Raw genomic sequence first — 20978 nt, 5'->3', positions numbered from 1 at the left:
TGCTCCGCCTTAGTCATTTCCTTATCTGGTGGAGGTGCTTTGCTGGTGTTTAGGGGGTTCTCCTGAAGCCACAATTGCAGAAGCACAAGAAACAATAAAGAGAAGCATGATTGTTAGTTCATGCACAGCATTGAATCATTTATAGTAAAATACACCTCTTTTTCTATACCAATCACTTTCTCATTATCCCTTGGCAAGCACACCTCTTGGTGAACACCCTAAACATGGTGAGTTTGGCCTGGGGGGTGGGAGGGGTTGGGCACTCAAGACAGGGCAGAGGGTCTAGGTGGTTTTCTAAGGGGATCATTGCAGACGACTAGGGGACAATATTGTAAATTCTGCCACCATTTTTTACAGGCTGGGGTCATTGAAACCGATATCTCACTCCTGAGGGTAAGCAAGGATGCAAGACACATCTCCTGCATGCATACGGCTTCAGACCCAGTCCCTATGCTTCTTGCCTGTGTGCTGCTTTGGTCCCTGCACAGGTGATTGCTGATTGGCACAGGAAGGTTTCCTTCTAATGAAGGAAGGAACAAAGTAGCTCTGCCAAGAACCTTCAGCAGAGGATTGGTGAGTACCTCCAGAAAAGTTTCCTAGAGATTTCTCTGGAGGATTCCCATGAGATATCAGTGTGCAGTAACACACTGTTCGAGCCCACTGCTTAGCTGCACAGGGGGAATGTGGAATACATACAAACACAAATTTGTCTTGTATCTTTCTATCCCTTCACCCACTTCTAGAGTATACAGAGCAAAGGACAGCGCTACCTCATATAACCAAGCAGGGTCAGCTCAAAATGAACACTTACTAAAGCTTTCCTCTCCTGCATCATGTGGGCCAAAGATGGACGACTGGGACTGGTTAGACCCCTCCAGAGTGGAAAAGAGGTCTTGACTTGCCATGTCACCAGACGAGCCTGCCACGAGCTCCACATCCTCCTCCAACTCACCTCCTCGTTCATGACTTCATGAGTCCACTGTCTGCTGTCTCCAGCCCCGCTGAAGTATCCACGGGGCTCTTGGCAGTGGAGGTGGGGTTGCCGCTGAGGATAGCATCCAGCTTCTTATAGAAGCGACAGGCCTTCAGCGCAGCACCAGAGCAATGGTTTGCCACCCTTGCCTTCTGGCATGCCTGCCTCCTCTCCTTTATCTTCACACAGCACTGATGCGTGTCCCATTAATAGCCCTTATCCAACATGTCGTGAGAAATCTGACTGTAGGTATTGAAGTTCCTACAACTGGAGTGAAGCTGGGACTGCACAGCCTCCTCTCCCCACAGCACCAGCAGATCCAACAACTCAAGTATTGCTCTAAGCAGGAGAGCGTTTGTTGCATGGCGTCGCCATGGTCAGCTGGGAAGATGCGATGTGAGCTCTCCATGCCGAGCAAACAGGAAGTGGAATTTCAAAAATTTCCGGGCAGAGATGGATGCCTGTGTACCTGGGGGCAGGGCAGCGACCAGAGTGGTCAGGATGGGTGATATGGGACACCACCTGGAAGCCATTTACAGCGACATAACCAAGTGCGGTGCCTACACTAACAATTTGTTGATATAACTTTGCTGCAAAAAGCTTTATGCCTCTCATCAAGGTGGTTTTATTTTGTTGGCAAAGCAGGAGAGATTTGTCGGCAGAAGGAGCATTGCAGTGTGTACACCTCCACTGTTTTGTTGACGAAACCTGACTTTTGTTGACAAAACTGTGTAGTGTAGACAAGGCCTTAGTTGAAAATTATTACTTCAGAGATAATGAATAGCTTGTTTACACAGGACCAGATTGTGTCTGATTACTTCCTTGGTGCAAGGAGCTTCTACTACTTGCATCCTTGTTCAGCACCTAGCAATAACCAAGGATCTTTGTGTACCTCCTGTGGTGCAAGATAACTCAAAAGAAGTCAAGGGGTAGAAAGGAAGCAAGGCAAATTCTTCTCCCTTTAAACATGTACCAGGTTTCCTAACCAGATGTCTGTGTGGTGCGAATGCTACACCTTTAGGAGGGGTACAATAGTGGGCACGATCCCCTGCACCTAATATTGGAGAAGTAGCATGTGATCATGTAATTTTAGACAATAGAATACTGCACATGCACAAGGACACAGAGTGGAGGTTGCAAGTGTGAATTTAACATCAGCCTGTTCCAATATGTGAGTTCTCAACACCAATCTTAACTTTCACTTATTGTAATATTTCAGATGGAATAATCGTGAGTTTAATAGCAATACACCTGCACAATTTGACAACTGCAATATGTTGAAATCCTACAGTGAACTTCTGATTTTTCTGACCACACTCTTCAAAACCAGTGAAAAATGAAATGAACAATAAATTAATAAAAAATGTTACTTTCCAACTGCTCTTATTAAGCTAATAAATTACTCAACTTAACAATCACCAGTTTAGGAAAAAGGGACTCTTTTGTGACTCTTCTTTTTTTAAAACTTCCAATAAAATATCATTAATCCCATTTTGGTTTTCACAGAATATTTGGCTTCAGTGTTTCTTGCAGTTCATAAATACTAGTGGGTTCTGTGTTTATTATTGCAGTGAGAGATATTTATTGCCTCCAAATACTGGAAACTGCAATGAGGTCAACACTTAGATATATTCATAGTATCTCAAGTCTCTGATGTAATGAAGTTGCAGCATATGAAAAGCCAAAGTCAACAGCCTGATCTTTTCCTATTTTTTCTGTAAAATTCTTTTACTTGAATCCTTTGATACTATATTTTCCAACATTTTAAAAGAAGAATAATTAAGGTGTATCCTCCAAATAGTAGAATTTACAGTGATGATTAGAGATTGGATTGGTGGGTGTTAACACACTGGATTTTTTTGAATATGCATATGTACTGGTGGAATAAATGTAGGTGATCTGACAACAATCTTTTTCCCCAAAACAAAAAAGTCATTCTCTTGAAGAACAGATTTTCAAAGGCACAAATAGCATTTAGTTGCCTAACTCTTGGTGATTTTTCTATGGGAATTAGGCATCCAACTTCCATTTATGGCTTTGAAAACCTGCTCCTCGTTGCCCAAAGAAATGTCCTGAAAAATGACTGCTTTATCATTGTACTGCCATGTGTTGAACCAAGGTTTGTCACCTTGGAATTCAATATTATGCCCAATGAACAATTCCTTCTTGTTTATCACTACTATTATGGTATAAAGAATAGAAAAATATATTTGAGCAGGAAAGTCTTCTGAGCTACAATAGAGATTCTTTATGGCACATATTTGGGTATAGCAATATGGGATACTCCATATGGGATCCATCTAGTTGCTTTTTTCATGATCTTCTTCTATGGCTCTGACACACAGGCCCATTTGTGGTTCACACTGTCAGCAGCTCTTGTCAGGCCTGACATACTTGCTACATCTAACACACTGTCATAATTTGTATCTAAAAGGTGGCATGTAATAATATATCATTGGGAAACTAATAACTCACCGATCATTAATATTCTTGTACAGGGAGTGTACAAAGATATGAATATGGGCTAGAAGTGTATTCTGAAAATGTGTTTGGCAAGCAGTGCATATGCACAGTCTGCCTTAGACAAAGGAATGTGGGTTTACTTCAATTTACATATAAGCAGTAAACGGGACCATCAAATTAACCAGTGGGGAAGGAGATTGTTCTGTTTCCTGCAATCTGTATTTAGCAAACACCAGCGGGGGAAGAAAGAACATGTAGCTTTCTTCACCACCAGACTCCATGTTGCCTTTCTTGCAGCTTGTTACTTTGCGGGGTAACCTTCAGAAGAATCCATTTCAAAGCTTACTGGTCTATAAAGACAGGGGGCTGAACCTCAAGGGATAACCAATTGAATCAACTAATATATACAATATTACTGTTTTATAAAAATTAGGTCTTTTCTGAAAGATAATGACACACTGATGATTAATGTCATTGTGAAATGTATGTATTAATATTACATATGGAAATATGGCTTCTTAATAATGATTAAGCATTAAAGCCTGTGACCAAACAGGGAGAAACAAGTTTCCTTCAAGACAGGAGAGAATGCAGCTATGTTTCTGTCTCCTGTGTAAATTAAGTATGGTATAATCAAAACGATAGAAGCCCCAGGAAGCCCACAAGAAAGGGGGAAAACAGCAGGAGGTCATCCTGCCTCTTGAAACAAGGTAATTGAAATTTGGAAGATATAAGCAAGGACAGAACCAATCTTTGGCATCCATCACTAGACAGACACAAGGAAACAGAGCTGTTGCATGCCAAGAAAGAGGGGTCCTTCAACCAAGGGGGTGGGTGGGCTGAAATATCTGGAAACTGAACATAGGTGCAAAGATCTTTCACCTAAGGAGACAAGGGAAGCCAGCATCTTGCACTTCTGGGGAAAGTTCTGACCAAGGGAAAATTAGCCTTGGCTGGGAAGAAGGAAGGTTGGTGAGAGAAACCATCTTGAACAGAGCCTCTACCTTGCTAGATTAAGTTATAGACTTTTAGATGCGTGTTTTCACTTTTATTTGCTCGTAACCATTTCTAATTTTATTCCTTTTACTTGGCATCACCTAATCTATTGTTATGTCCTGTTGTTAATGCATTTGTTTTATTTATAAACCAACTCAGTGCTGTGTTTGTAAGGAAGGGTGTATTTGCCCCAGTAAAGTTAAGAAGCTATGATGTCCTTTTGTCTCTTTAAAGGAATACAGGAACCTTATTATGTCTCTGAGTTGTCTAGGAGAGGGCTGGACGCTGCAGAGCACATGGTCTGGGAAAATTCAGGACTGGAAGTGTGTTGGGGTCCCCTTGCTGATTGTAACCAAGGTGGAAACCAGAGTGGGGCTGTAGACAGGCTGCTGGGTCAGGGCTGCTGAACCAGAGTTGTCAAGCACACACACACTCAGGGTGAGTCTTGCAGGCTGGCTGTAAGCATCCCAGGCTGGGAGCTAAAGCTGCAAAGCATTGTAATGCACCCAGGGTTGCAGGGCAAGTGGTGACACAACCTCTTACTAGTCTGGATTGCACCCCAAGTGCCATGACAGGCTCCCATTGCCATACTGTGAGATATTACAGACATTGATGAATTTATCCTTACACCATGCCTCTGAGGTGTGTAGGGGGGTATTGTCCCCATTTTATAGATGGGGAAATGAGGCACTGAAAGATTGTTGATTTATCCAAAGTCACAAGAAATCTGTTGTAGAGACAGGGGTTCCTAGTCCAGTGCCTTTAATGGAGACAATCTTTTCTCCAAGGTATGTTTGTCTGCTTAGTTTCACAAAGCTAGCTTTTGTATTTGTGATAACATTCTTGGACCATGATAGCTTTATTATAATCATTATTCTGAAAGGTAACATACTTGTGTTGTGTTATATATTTATTATGGGTAATGTAACAGATATATGGAGGAAAAAATTTGTCAAGCCTTTCTGCCAGAGTACCCACCCGATCCTGAGTGCAGCGTGGCTATATTACAGGTTCACACACGTGTTGTGCTCTTATTCCCAAGTCCTGTCTTCAAGTCTTTAGGGGGATTATTTTTTTTTCAAGTGGGAAGACTGTGGGTTAATACCTTTATCCCTCAAAAATCTACCTGGGTAACTGACTCAGACGGTCATAATCAAAAACCTTTAGTATTATCAAGCTAGCAACCTTAACTGATGGCAAGCATTCTCTAGATCTGAATCTATAGTAAGTATCTGGGAATAATTTAAAAAAAATTCCTGGGAAGCTCTAGAGAGTAGGCAAGGGCATCTCCCATGCAGAATGGGAAGGGGAGACTGTACCTCTGTCAGGTTTGGTTTTAAGAGAACAGGATTCTTTTATTTTCAGTATTTAAAAAGAAGTGGTGGTCAGTGAGAAAACCATACTAACTCTGATTTGTTCTTTGAAATACCTTTTAGAATCATGTGCAATGGTCTATGAGCTTCTTTGGCATACACGATCATCATGTGATTTGATCAAATTACATAATGGTATGTGAGCTGGCCATATTTTGCTATTGAACATTTGTCAAGTATGTACATATTGACTGACTGTGCCAAGCTCCATAAAGCAGTGTATCATTTTAGATTTCTTTAAAGTGCTCTCAGATTAGTGAAAAAGAAACATAAATAGCACAATATGTGTTTCTAATAAACACCAGGTCAGAAGAGCTGTATTTTCTAAACCCACACAAGACTGTATGCAGAAATCACAAAGGGTGACATTCATGCCTGTAAGAGTACTGGCACAAGGCCTCTGTACCACTTAAATCCCACTTACACCCCGTATGCATGGGTGAGTTTCACTCACAGAGTATTAAAAAAGGACAAAAACATGGTTCAACCAAACAGTTGGGTGGAATTCCAGGGCATACTGAAAACAATGGTTGTGGAGCATTTGACCAGCTCTAACTAGAACAATGGTCTCCTGATTCCCAGTCCTGTGGCTGAACTAAAAGATTTTTCTCCTTTCCACTGGTACAAACTCAGCAACTGCTTAAACTGTGTTTAGCGGGTTTGGTATTGCCTAAGATTGGGTTTTTACCTTAAACATTTACTTTAAGATTTGTGTAAAACCTGGATTTCATGGTTTAAAATGAAATAATAATAATAAAAAAGCCTGCCAGGGAACTTGAGAAGAGTTGGCCTCAATACAAAGGGATGAGGGGCCTCGTTAAGTGTCTGCTGAGTTAGTAAATATTGCCTTACCTGCGTCAGAGGCAGCGGGTCTATTTCACTAAATGAAAAGCATATGATGGTGCCTGGAATAAATCTTGGAGACTAAAGAGGGTTAAAAATTAGTTGCTCCATTTTCTGGGCGAGATTGTGGCTGTTCCTGGACAGTAGCACAAAGGGCTAGTGAGGGCACAGGGAGATCTTTGGGCCCCTGCTCAGAAGGTAGCCAGAAGGTTTGGCACCTAAACTTGCTGGGTAAAATGCACCCCTGCACAGAAGGCCAGCACAGGCCAATGCAACTCCTGAGTCCCACTCAGAGTAGGGCTCGTGTGGGACTGAAGTGCTGAACCTCTGAACAAGAGAGTGGAAATGGGCTAACCCAGTCTGAGGTACTGCACATTTTCAAGGGGGAATGGCTGGACCTTTTTCTACCCACTGGTGCTTGGATACTGGTTGGAGGAGGCAGAGTACATACCACTCAGGTGCATATTCTTCTAGCACAGTGCATGCTAGTTTGTCTGACTTGGTGCGCCACAGTAGAATAGAGTTTGGTACAGAACCTATTGCGACAGAATCACAATCTACTCCTCTTGTATTTCAGTTGGCCATGCTAATCTTCTGTAAATACTAGCTCAAGCAGTTGGGCTTAGCAGCGTTTCCTGGCTCTGCTGCTGAAGGGGTGAGGTGGTTTGGTTGACCGCTTACTCCCAGAAATGTGTCCTCATAGTGGTGGGAAGACAGTGGCCATCTCTCCTGAACACCCCCGTTAAAGATACCACATATGCAGGCTCATGGATTCTACTGCATTATTGTTTTTCAATCATCCTGATAAATGATGATAAAAGTGCATTTAAAATTATTTTGCAATTATATTTGTTTCATGCTGGACCCAGATATAAAGAGTTGCCGATGCCTCATGGAAATATCAAATTGTTTTATTGAGAACCTATTCAGCTTACAGTGTGTATGTCACTTAGTTTTAATATTACTCTCCCCCTTGTTCCTTATGACTTGAGAACATTTGTCCATGAATGTATTTTGTTTCTTAAGGTTTCATTGGCCCCTGCTGGTTACTCCCCATCACAGTCTGTGGCTATGTGGAAAAGATTTTGATTCCACAGGAGAAAGGAGTCCAAATTCATCCTTGGTGTAACTCCACGACACTCAGTCAACCTACATGAGGAATGAGCTGGGACATAATTTGTGTCTCTGGGACACAAAGCAAGCAGCAGGAGTGAATTATCCCTTCAGAAACACAAATCATATCTTTATTACATGGGTTAAGCCCTATGGCCAGAAGCTCCAGAGGGAAAAGAACTCTCTACTCACTCTGTTGGTGAAAAGGAAAAAGTGCTGCCATATCAAACTTCATTTGCATAGGTTACTTACCCACAGTTCCTCTGGCGACACTTGAGGGGTCACTATGACTATATATGAACTTGGATTTTTATGGGTGGTGGGCTCTCAGCGAGGTTGAAAGACTGCAAACAGCTCTTATCTTCAAGCATCCAGGACTTTGCTCAAGGTTCCTGGCTGTTCTTGGTTCCCCTCCTGTGGGGACTTTGTAGGGAGAGACAACACAGAGGACAGCATCAAAGCTAACTGGATTTTGGTGAGGCCTCACTGGTGGGTGGGAAGGGAGTTAGATGGACTGCCAAAGTTATCGAAAGGGGAGAGTGATATTGAATCTGTCTTCACATATATATGCTGTTGCTACGTTTTCCCAAGTTTAGACTATATTCCCTTTCCCTGAATAAAGCTTCTCTTATTTGTACAGTCTTGGAGTGCTTGTGAGTGGAGAAGTTCTGCCTGTTAAAGGTGCCCAGGGATGGAGTATTCAGTTTTTCCCTTTTTGCTGCCACTAAGCTCCTGGCAGAAGTGTTCCATAGGCTGTAGCCTCTTTAATACTGTTTCTTGAAGGATGCATTATGGTTCCTTTCCTGGTGTTAATGCCTCAAAAGCCCTTCATTCCCCATTATTTATCTCCCCTTGTCTGATTCCAGGTCTTTCCCTGTCCTCTCCACTTCTCCAGTGCTGCCTGGCTTCGCAAACCAACATTTCTGTGCCTTCTTCTATGTTGTCCTTTACACATGCAAGGAACCATAACGAGGAAGGGATCATACCTTCTTTTCTGTCTGGGAAATGCTAAATCACTGTGGATGCTGCTAGAAATAAGTAAGTGTGACAATCATCTATCAAGGTTGTATTACAGTTGTTTGCATGAGGTCTGTGTGATGACAGTTAAGCATTTTAATACTATGTTTTGCAGTTGATTGGAGATGTTTTTCTTTCATCTGCTCTGGCTCATCGTAGTCTTATATAGCAAAGAAAAAGTATCACACCATAGAACGGAATAGTGTTGAAAGAGTTCTATAAGTCTGCAAAAATCCCTTTTGGTTTACACACTGCAAGAAATGTATAGCCAAATATTGTTCCCCTGCTTTGTTCATGTTTGAAGGCCTCATACAGGCACTGTTTACATTTGACAGAACTCTGCACCTATTGGTTTGCCCAGAATATGTCTGTTGTTCAGTGTGATGGCTGCCAGAAATCCGATGCCACATGCAGGGCACACAGAGAAGCTGTGAGGAGAAAATAAAACTAACAAAAATGTTGGCATACATGCAACTTTGCCAGCTTGGCCCTGGCTCTTCGTACTGGAACAGCAGAATCTCAAATACTAGGGATACAAGAAGACAACTCGTACCTTACAGTTACTATCGAGCTACAATCCATAGCTGTCCAATTCAAAAATGAATGTAAGTCCCTTTCAAAATGGCATATAAACCTGTGAGATATTCATGAAAAAATAAATCCCTGCTGAGGCCACACTGGTCACATGTTCCAAAAACAGATTCTGGGATTATATTGTGCTCTGTAGTTATTCATCTCTTCTATCAGCATTATTTCAACATGTGCAATTATTGCCATCTGGTGCCATGCTAAGCTGATAGCCTCTCTTCTTCATCTCTAGGGTCTTGCTTTGAGTTCCTTTCTGGTTAACATTCTGGAATTAGTTCAGTGCCTTTATAGTAGCAAGAGGCAGTGTGGTAAACACAGCACTGGAGTCAAATTAACAACAACACTACTTGAGCCAATGTGATGACGTCTTTCTTTGTAACCTTCCAGAGAAAACCTTTTCTACCTTGTTTCTAAGTCTCTGGGGTTCTGAAGTCACTGGATTCTCTGCCTGCTTCTAGCTCACACGTTCTCTTTCTTTACTTCCAAATGCCTCTATTCATCCCTTGTCTCTTTCTCTGAATCCTGCTTCATAACTGTAGTTTGCTTTATGCTGCTTTTTTTTGTGATATGTCAGTGGCCTAAAACCTGCAGCTTCTTTGCAAAGTTTTACTTAAAATAAAAAGTTTTAGAATTCTGGAATTTAAACTGGTAGGACAACTCCTGGTAGTAAATATTGCATTCATTTGTATTTTCAGGATTGGGTCTTTAAACTTGCTGGAACAGTAAAGAAGTGTCTGTCTTTAGCAAGTGACCAGTAAAGATGAGTGGAGCTGTGAATCAAACCTGATTTACTGTGCTCCTCCTCCTTATAAAACTCTGCTCACATGTGACCAGTGACAGTGCTGAGTATATGGACTTGTAACTACGTGTTTTTAGCATGGCTGAGTCAAAGCAGAGCAATTGTTTAATAATTGAATGCATCATATTGCCGAGGCTGCTTAAATGCAGCTGCCTTTGCTGTGGCACAGTCAATGCAGGTGCTGGAAATTTCAGCCCTATCGGCTGTGGTTACTGCTGCCCAGTAGCTCATTTCAGCACCCGGACACGCACTGCAGTCTCCTGGAGACAACGGTACCATCCAAACATTTTATTTTAGTTTGAATTATATGATTAACTTTGGACAAAGGTATCAACTGTTGGCTTCAACTGGAGCCTTAATTACTCACCTTTCCTCAGCTTTATGGAGTTACACTAATGTGAACTGAATGTGCTGGCTAGGTCCCATGTGAAAGTACCTCCATTGGTATTTATGAGGCACTAAGTTTTGAAGTGGAGTGTGTACTGCTGTAGTCTAGAATGCCAAGAGAAAAGTCTTTACTTTAAGAGTTCACTAAGGCCTCAAAGCTTTCTGTTGTCAATTATTCATCATCTTGTGCAGTGGGACCACACATCAGAGATTGGAAAACTAGGATTTTGTGGGAGAAAAAGGCTAGAAATAGAGTTTGAGGACTGATGATAGCATGGTGTGGTATAAAGGGATGACCTGCCAGCTCACTCGTGGCTTCCCCACTCAAAGTATTGCAGACATAAACCCTTGTACCATACTATCATGTATTCCATATAGATACAGCAGGCTAGCTCCTCAGCTGGTAAAAAATTAGCATAGTTCCGCTGACTTCAGACTGAATGGTGACATTTGAAGTCACTGGAGCTATGCCGATTTACCCATCTGTAGCTGAGTGCAGAAGCTGACCCCTTATTTTTTCAGTTCTCCTTTAAAACATTCTGTATATAAAAGGGTTAAGTATGTTAGATATTTTCTGATGCGATGAAGCAATTTTTGCAAATATAACTTCAAACAAATCAAAATGAAAAACTGTGTCAAAACACAGTGCAGCATATGACACAAAAGTTTACATGGGGGATGGGGGGAAATAACAACTGAACTTAACTTTACTTCCTTCCTCCTGTGCTCATGTCTCCAAAAAACAAGACATAAACTTGTCCACTGATCTTTGAAAAGAAGCATGAAGATGTTTAAAGTCCTGTCAGTGACCAGAAGCTGAGAAGCTAGCTACTCCTTACTTACATATTTGCTAAATCAAGTGTATATTTAAATCACAGCATGAAAAGTGATTTTTAGCTGGAATCCTTCCAGACAGGACATGGAATAAACAAGTGAGAAACTGGGAAAAGGAAGTACATTTTGTCAGTATTTTCTCTTTCTTCCTCTTGGTTTCATCTATTACCTACCACTATGGGATCACAAAGGAGAGAAAGTATCAGGGGGTAACCGTGTTAGTCTGTATCTACAAAAACAACAAGGAGTCTGGTGGCACCTTAAAGACTAACAGATTTATTTGGGCATAAGCTTTCGTGGGTAAAAACCTCACTTCTTCAGATGCACAGAGTGAAAGTTACAGATGCAGGCATTATATACTAAAACATGGAGAGAAGGGAGTTACTTCAGGGTGATTGAATTGGCCCTGTCAACACTGGTTCTCCATTTGCGAAGTAACTCCCTTCTCTCCATGTGTCAGTATATAATGCCTGCATCTGTAACTTTCACTCTATGCATCTGAAGAAGTGAGGTTTTTACCCACGAAAGCTTATGCCCAAATAAATCTGTTAGTCTTTAAGGTGCCACCAGACTCCTTGTTTTTTTAAAGGAGAGAAAGTACTTTTTGAGTGTGACTTTTGCACGGATATGATTTTCTTCAGCTATAGTTCTATGCCACTTCCCTATGCTCTTGGGCTGCATCCTACATAGGTTTTGTCCCAACAGGGGCAAAACATGATCGATTTCCATGTGGCCAGCTGATGTCCAATAGATTTTTGCCCACAAATGAACTGCAGAACTGGGATTGCAGAATTGGAAGTGGGTAGTTAGGAGAATAAATACAGTCACAAAGTACATGCAAGTAGGTGATTTTCTCCCCCATTTTCAGAAGCTACTGAAAAAAAATAAATGTAGAAATTACAAAAAGTTAACCAATGTATAAAATATACGAACACAAGTCCAGCATTTATTTATGCAGTAGAAGCAGAACAGGAAGCTTTAAGCCAAATATGTTTCAGAGAGTAGAGTAAGAAATGAATAGTCTCTTATTTCAGTTAAACTTCTCTTGACAACCGAATTATGTTGTGCTGTAGAAGTGTGCATTGGACTACTGTCTCTTATTGCACTCTAGACAACTGAATTTATTTGCGATGTCAGATTCAGCTTGGATTACATGAATTGTGGTCCCAAAGAAGAAAACCCAATACTTCATTCCTTAAAAATTTCAGTTTGTATTTCACTCCAGAGTAGACTTGAAACAAAATAATCCATAGTCTTTGAACAGTCTCAGTTGTTGTGATTTCTATGACAATGTATAGTAGTATAGGTTGTAATGTTAAAATAAAACTGCAAAGAATGATTGTCTATCATATTTTAAATGCTTCTGAGCTATTAATAGATATTTTGTATCATAATATCAATTCATGTACATACCACAAATAACTCTGGAAGTGTTTGTATCTATTTTTTTCAATACACTGTAAATTATTTCAGAGTAACAGCCGTGTTAGTCTGTATCCGCAAAAAGAACAACAGGAGTACTTGTGGCACCTTAGAGACTAACAAATTTATTAGAGCATAAGCTTTCGTGGACTACAGCCCACTTCTTCGGATGCATCCGAAGAAGTGGGCTGTAGTCCACGAAAGCTTATGCTCTAATAAATTTGTTAGTCTCTAAGGTGCCACAAGTACTCCCGTTGTTCTTTTTGTAAATTATTTAAAGCTTTCCCACATTTAATTTCATTATAAAATCTAAATTACATTGACAACATTATGTAATGAGTCAGGGTGTTCAGTTTCAAAGCATGTATTCTTTGTATAATATCAAATTTAAGCTAATTATCTTTTAATGTTATACTGACTTCATATTCAGACATTAAGAATATCTGTTTCAGGAACCTATTCAATTCTTTCTCTCAATTTTCCATGGCTATAAAAATATAGGACTCAAAAAATACTGGTGTGAATTTTGATCACTTTTACAGGCCTATTGTAGCTAGTCAAACTGGTGTAAGAAAAAGTTGCCTTGAAAAAGAATTGTGATCATATTTTCTGCTTGTTTTTGCCAAATCTAGATCCAATCTATAATTTATCTTTAAAAGGAATTATGAGAATTTTGATTTCTTGTCAGTTGTCATTTGGTTCCACCAAACCTTGCAGGAATTTAAGTATAAAAATTTAAATAAGCCAAACACAAATTGTCATTGTGGTCTACATTTGAGAATTGATGATCTTCATTTTCAGCTGCATAAATCACATTTTTCATTTGATATCAGATATAGTTCCAGAGCTACAATCCAGCTGCGACTTTGTTTTTGCAAGAAAACTTCATGCAGTGTATTTTCTATGCAGTGAACTTTCTATGCAGTTGCAGTCAGCGATGCACAGAATTTTCAAGTACAAGCTAAGCAACTGTGACTGTTGGATAGGAGTTTGGAGGTTAACCATTCAAATGAAATTGTAGTCTCTACAATGAAGCAAGCAACGTGCTGTTTGAGTGTGGATGAAATGTGATGAATTATATACTTAATGGGTTCTCTCCAGGATCACAGTCAGTGTCATTCATTGTAGTGGCTATGACTTCTACAAAGAGCCATTCAAGAACCATTCAGATGAAACTGTAGTCTCTACAATGAAGCAAGCAACAAGCTGTTTGAGTGTGGATGAAATGTGATGAATTATATACTTAATGGGTTCTCTCCAGGATCACAGTCAGCATCATTCATTGTAGTGGCTATGAATTCTACAAAGAGCAACACGTCATACTCAACATCTGTACTTAATATTTAAGGAAACGGGGAAAGCGTGAGCATTTTCAGTAGATGAAATTGGTCATTGTTACAATTTCTAAAAAAACTCAGTGTGCTTTATTTTTTTGTGTTATGATGTTAAGTACATTAGCTTGTCTCTTTAACTTAAACCTGTTTGAGGTTTAGTCTCTACATAATAAACAAGTACAACAGCAGCAGCAACTAAGAAGATTTTGGTACTGAAAACTCAGGGTCAAAGTCTGTGCTGATCATATAAAAGTGGTGCTTAGGGCAGTGCAAAGTGAGGTTACAGAGAACACAAGGTGACACAAACCTACTTAGTGACTCTGCAAATCAGATGTGGTCTGAGAAATAGCAGCTTACACTAGGTCTGTGCTTCCCCAAATGCAAACTCCACACAGTCACACATCCTGCTTGGGGTAGCCTTCTCCATCAGACTCACTGGCACAATATTGTTGAATGAAGTGCACTAGCAGGATAACTGGGCTGGGTAAACGTGCAGATATATTTGGTTAACATATCCAGGAGAACACATGAAACTGGCACACTGACAGCAGTACAGCTGTGCCTCCACATGTTTAGTGTAAATGGAAGGAGACAGCAGCAAGGCGCTGATAACAACTGACCTGTTATCTGTAGTGAGCTGACAATGCTCAGTACTAGTGCCTGAGGCCTATATAGCAGATGAGTGGGTGGTCACTCTGAGGATTGGATCACCCTAACATTATTATTCTTTGGTTCATAAAATGGATTTCACATTACAATAAGAGGCTGCAGAAAGGCCATATATCACTGCTGAGCAAAGAGCCGGGCTGACAAAAACAGGTTTATTAAAACATGAATGCGGTAAGCGTGATAATGTGACATCAATAGTCATATGTATGTTGATCAGATCTCCATTTTGACAACAGCAGCTAACCCATTAGACATTATTAACATGGTAAAGAGAAGTATTTTGTGTAGAATGAATAGAGTGATATTCCTCCACATAACAGCAGGAGCCTATAGCCAGCAACTCTCACGAGTACATAACCCTTTCCATAATTTATGGTGCCAATCATGCACAAATATATAGGAAAAAGAAAATGGTAGCTAAGACCCCATTTGCATGATGGAGGAGGAAATTGCTACTTATATGTGTAATTTAAGCATGGCAGTGAAGAAAAACAGGAACTAGAATAAGGAATTGATATTGTCTCATGGTTCTTTCTGTAAATAACCTCTTTTTGTGTAGCTGTTTGTGATAAACACATTAATAAAATCATGACCTCATAGCAGTGGGGATTACTGAAGACTGAAAAACAATAGACAATAGTACCACAGGGTTACTTCAAAAGAACAAAGTTTGATTCAGAGAAAAAGCTGGATAAGAGGTTACAAGGTTAATTAACCTACCACTTTTCTGTGAAAGAACTGAACACATCAGATGGCTAGATAATGACCTTTCCATAATGTTCAGTTATGGCAATTGCTCCTCTGCACTGGGTGTGGTATGTTTGCTTTATAATTTTCAGAAGTATTTTATAGTTGTTCAGTGGTCAGATTTTATACAAGTGGATATGGATAAACAAGAAGAGTCTATTATGCCGTAGGAAATTGGAAACATGGCCAATAAGGAGCCTTTATAAATCCATTTTAAGTGAACAGACCTGGTAGTGACTTGAAGCCAAGTCTACACAAGAACAAGCCCAATAAGAGAGCCAAGATATTATCCTGGAAGTAAATAAGGTTTTTTTCACATAACTATGGACTGCAGGATTAGGCATCATAATGAGCATGGAAACTATTCTTTGGGTTGTTATACAGATATAATTACTCTATTATAAAATACAAAAACATTCTTTTTATATGTGCCCTGTTTCTGAAGAAATTTAGAAACAAAATATACACTGGGAGTCCTTATATGTGCCACTTATTGCTTTTCCTGCTATTTATGATATTTCCCTATAAATAGGATGGGGAATTTTCAAAAGTAGCACTTAAGATGTTATTTTAAAACGTTAGTTTTTAAAGGCTGTGCATTGTATTGGAAAATTCTTGATCATAACTTTTTTGTGTTGATCAAGTAAAGCGTTCAGTAACAAGTCTGGTTTCCATTGAACGTTTTCATGCATGTAGACCTTGGTATGCCTTCTGTTAGTAGCACACTTTGCACTCTCTAGCCCTCCTAGTCATCATTATGACCAGTAAAGAATGGCACCATTGGCTTGGTATGTACACTGTGCTCTGCACACTGCTTAAACTTGCTGTCAAATGACTCCTTAAATGAAAATTGGGATGCTGAAAATTATAGTAGTGGTGACACTATACTTCCAGTTCCACTGCATGCAGCTGCAGATCACTGGGAACCGGGTCTCACGTAGAAAAAAGAACTTGTAGGCCAGGCCATGTCATCCTCTTCCTTCCTCCTGTCTCAGGTACAACATGTTTTTTCATGACACTGATTTCCTGCCATCTCATCTTCTCATTTTCCTGTTTTCCCTCCAGGCTGGATACTGCTGACAATGTTTGCTCCTGCCCCAGGCCAGAGGCAACCAACCAATGCACCCTTTCTTGGACTACCAGGCAGGTCAAATTACCCAATTATCCTTGCGGTATTTCAGTTCAATATCAGCCAGTCTGTAGCTAGTACACATAATTGCTTTAGATCTTGTTTTGACAAACAGCGTGTTTAAACACAGGTTAAGCTGTCATTTTCTGTAGCCATTTAAAAAAAAAATATCAGCAGTTAATGAAACAAGCTGTCATCAGGCAGCCATACTACCAAAGTGACATGAAAACTGAATGCATGCACTGTTTGTTTGTAGACTTTCACATACGTTTGGACCTAGTGATAATTTGTTTTTCTTTCTGCAGTTTAATATTGTTTGGTCTAGCTTGAAATGTGGCAGTCATGACGTCAACATTTACAAAAAGCTGTACTTTATAGCAAGCTTTAATAGACATCATTCAAGGTTTGGACAAGATTTCTTATAAGGCAATCTGCTCCAAATCGATCCCAGATCCTCCAATGCCCATTTTGGGTGAGCTATTTCCATCTTCTATAACCATACAGATGTGTTCCATGTGTAGCCAAATGAAATCATTGTGATGAAGTCTGACATGAAATGCTTGAAAGTTGTTACAAATGTCTGTTAAAAGATTGTGTGCTGTTAATGTGGATTTTGAGATATTAAAGGATCAACTCACAGAAATGTATACAGTATAGCTTGAGTTCACAAGACATGTGAAAGTGCAGAATCAAATCTGTTTTCAAGCTTCATGGGGATAATTTTACATAGATATGCTGTGGACCAGGTGGTGTGTTCCTCTGCTGTATGGTGTGGATGAGAGAAGAGAAGGGGAAAAGGAGAAGGAAAGACTTCTAAGCTAGTAGAAACGGGAAATAGTGAACCTGCATCCTTCTTTCTCCCCTTTCCTGCTTTGCATTCAGAATCCCCTCTGAATGGCTGGAATCCACTGGTTTGGTGGGAGGGTGTTTTGGGCCTGGAAGAGGAATAGCTGATCTGTGTAGCATGCTGCCCTCCATAGTTGGTAGATTTCCAGATTTCTTGCTCCAACCAGCACTAACTTGCACTAAGTTTTTTCCCCTTGGAGGTGGAAAGACTGTGGCCCAGCTGCAATAAGGGGAGTGAACAGCTGCAAGGGTCCAGGAGGAATTTCATTGCCTCTTTCCGGTGGGGAAAGACTTAATTTTAAGATAGCTGATTCTTCTCTATTTTTCTAATTTGAATTGGATTTATTGCCCATGTTGTACTGTTCTTGACTAATGGCAATCCAAACTTCCTCACATTGTCCTGCCAATGTGCCAGAACCTTGTTTCACAGTTTTAGGGTAACTGCACCTAGATCTCCTCTCTGTGGTCCATTCCAGGAATATCCAGTCAGATTTCAGGCCTCCAGCTTTCACCTGTCTCTGGGCAGGGGTGTGCACTCCACTCAGTGGTGCTGGAACAATTTGTATAGTGGGGGTGCTGAGAGCCATTGAACCAAACTATAAACCCTGTACATAATGGAAACCACTTCAAGCCAAGGCTGTGGCACCACCCCCAGAACCCCTAGTTCCAGCACATATGGCCCCACTTCCTTCTGACGGGGTTTTAAGGCTGCACATCCCCCTGTGATACCCTTAGCAAGCCAGTCCGGCTAAAGGCCAGCACTTGCACTGTGCTTTCTCTCCAAGGGCTGTGACCAGTGTATGCCAGCGGTTACAAGTTACTGGTTTTCTCAGCAGAGTACATTTATTCATAGAACAAACAAGAGAAAACAATAAAAGTTCCCACACACTTACTAAACGTATCAGGAATCACCCATCAGTCTTACGGGGCCCTAGTAGGTCAAAGCCTTCCCAACGCTTCAGCAAGGGTTGGGGACTCCCCATCTCCCCACAGGAACAAAATTCCTGTTTGTCTGCTGAATCAAAATGAAGGCTACACGTCAGTTCAAGCTCATCCTTTTATACCACATGCACCTCCTTTGTTTCTTTCCCTCTGGAACACCCAGCCTCAACCAGTATATGCAAATACCATAGGGAGTGGGGCTTCTCTGAAGCTGTTGACAATCCCAAGAGTAATTATTCTCTTCCCCCTCCCCAGCACTGTTTTTAGTTTCTGGAGGAGCTGTGGTAATCATCTCCCCTGGAGTAGAACACAATCATACATCAACTGTTCATAAATGTAATACAATGGTCCCCAAAGATTCTGCATGAGGTTGTATCTGTCACACTTTGCTCTGGAGAAACCATGAGTAATGGGGAGAAGTCAGACTCTATGCCCATTAATTCTTTCCCCCCCCTTCTTTTTCAACATGGGTACCAAATAGTACTGTTTGAGAAATGCTCTTGAATACTATTTGTGTTGTAAACTATCCAGTCCATTTCTTTCTTTCTTAGAAAGCAGTCCTCTTCAGATCTGGAAAAAGCATGGTATTTCCAATTTCATCCTTCCCATCAGGCATCTTTCCAGTCAACTACTGGCATTTTGAATGCAAATATGATCTTTATGTGCACATCCATCTAAAGGGAAATAAGCTCCCCTATAATTCTGTTCTCCATTTGGCCTTTAAATTGTGATTGGAATGTCTTTCTAATAGGTGTGGTTGTGCTAGAGCAGAAGTTATTGGGATTGATAGTTATCTTAAGTAGTAGGGAAGAATAATTTTTTTCACTGCACAAATTACTGGGTGAAATTCTGTGGCCTGTGTTATGCAGGAGGTCACACAAGATAATCATGAAGTCCCCTCTGGCCTTAAAAACTGTGGGCCAGATTCTTAGTTGGTGTAAATCTGCATAGTTCCATTGAAGTTACTGCAACTTTATTTCATAGAGTTCGGTAACATACTCACCCCCCGCTCTAGATAGACTAGTTGAACAGATGTGCTTTTAATTTTTTTCCAGAGAAAGCAGACAGGTTTAAAAAGGGATGGGAAAAATAATTTGGATAAAATAAGGAGCAACTGCAACCTTTGCCTAAAATTAAGTAGTACCCGTTTTTCTGAGGTATAAAAAGTTCATTTGAAACTGTTTACATGTCTCTGACCTTTCTTTGGGCAGAGTCAGAAGTGGGCTGCTGAAATTCTGCTGCAGAGGACTGCCTTTCTTGTGGCTTTTCTGGTATGGGTTACACTGAAGAACACTGGAAGTCTCATGAAAGAACCAAAAGTTACAAGATTTTGCAACCAAAAATGTTGTGCTCAGTATGCTTGGCCAAGCTCCTAGGGCCAAATCCATCCCTGCTGTAACTTGCATGAAATCAGTGGAGTAACACCAGGAATAAATCTGATACCCGCATTTTCAGATTCTTGTCTTTACTTAATTTCCAAACCCTTGGACATTCACACATTATGAAGTCACATGGTCAGCTTTGATATTCCCTTTCAGCAAGCCCTTAACAGTATTTTCTGCCAGAGAGAGTTCAGTGTGGATGAAGGTGTCTATAGATACATCTACACTGGAGCTCGGAGCGTGCTTCCCAGCATGAGAAGACAGATGTGTGTTAGCTTTGCTCGAGCCAGTGCACTGAAAATAGCAGTGTAGCTGAGGATGCCATGAGTGGCAGATTGGGCTAGTTGCCTGAGTACCTTATAAAGGAGTGTGGGTGGATCTGTATTCAAACAACTACCCTGAGCTGCTGCTACAGGGCTATTTTAATGAGCTAGTTTGAGCAGAGAAGCTCTGGGAAGCATGCTTCCAGCTGCAATGTAGCAGTACCCAGTGTAAAAGGTGTTGGTTGGGTCTGCTGCTAAACGTTTGAAGCATGTAATTTTAATATTTTCTCCCAACTTTATCTTCAGTGCTGTTAAGTGGGTGTTAGTTATTTCAGGTGTACTGAGATTTTTTAAATTTTGCACTCTTCTAAATTTCTAGTTGTACAAAGATCTGTGAAACAAGGTGTGTTGCCCCCCCCAGTTAGTTTACAATTCTGAAATAGCATTTGACGACTCGGTTGATAGTGCAGTCACAGACCTCTTCCAGAAAATTGCACCCATCTTTTCCAAATTAAGCCAAAGGCATGTGGTTTCCATCTTCTTATTATCTATGCATGACACATGGAGAACGGGGAATCACTATTCTCTGGGGTTACTGAAATGGAGACATAGAGCTAAGTGTCAAGTGCCTTGGTGACATGATAGCCCATAGTACCTCAATCACCTCCATATTTTTAACAAGAGGGATGAAAAGACTGAATTATGTGGTACTCAGAGTTGGACTCAGGGTTAGAGCTCTCAAGATGCGAGACCAGTTGTCAATCTCAGTCCTTTGGCTCGCTCCAATAGGAATAGGCAAAGCTACCTCAATGCACCTTCATCCACACTTGCCAGGTCCTGTAATCAAGTCAGCAGTGC

At 40.7% G+C, this 20978-nt stretch overlaps 1 long non-coding RNA gene across 4 annotated transcripts in view; it reads left to right on the top strand.

Annotated features, from left to right (window-relative positions):
* Positions 1–16705, top strand: part of LOC128847966 (uncharacterized) — a 150433-nt gene extending 133728 nt beyond the window's left edge. For 3 of the 4 annotated variants that reach the window (XR_008446965.1, XR_008446966.1, XR_008446964.1), the window contains 2 exons: positions 8628–8799; positions 16624–16702. This is a non-coding gene — a long non-coding RNA (uncharacterized LOC128847966). Of the gene's footprint in view, positions 1–8627; positions 8800–16623 lie in introns of all 4 variants that reach the window. The other variant, XR_008446967.1, reaches the window with a different exon arrangement.
* Positions 16706–20978: the final 4273 nt, after the last annotated feature.

Source organism: Malaclemys terrapin, chromosome 1 (assembly GCF_027887155.1).
Source record: "Malaclemys terrapin pileata isolate rMalTer1 chromosome 1, rMalTer1.hap1, whole genome shotgun sequence".
In the NCBI taxonomy this organism is placed as follows: domain Eukaryota; kingdom Metazoa; phylum Chordata; order Testudines; family Emydidae; genus Malaclemys; species Malaclemys terrapin.
This window is presented reverse-complemented; position numbering and strand designations above follow the sequence as displayed.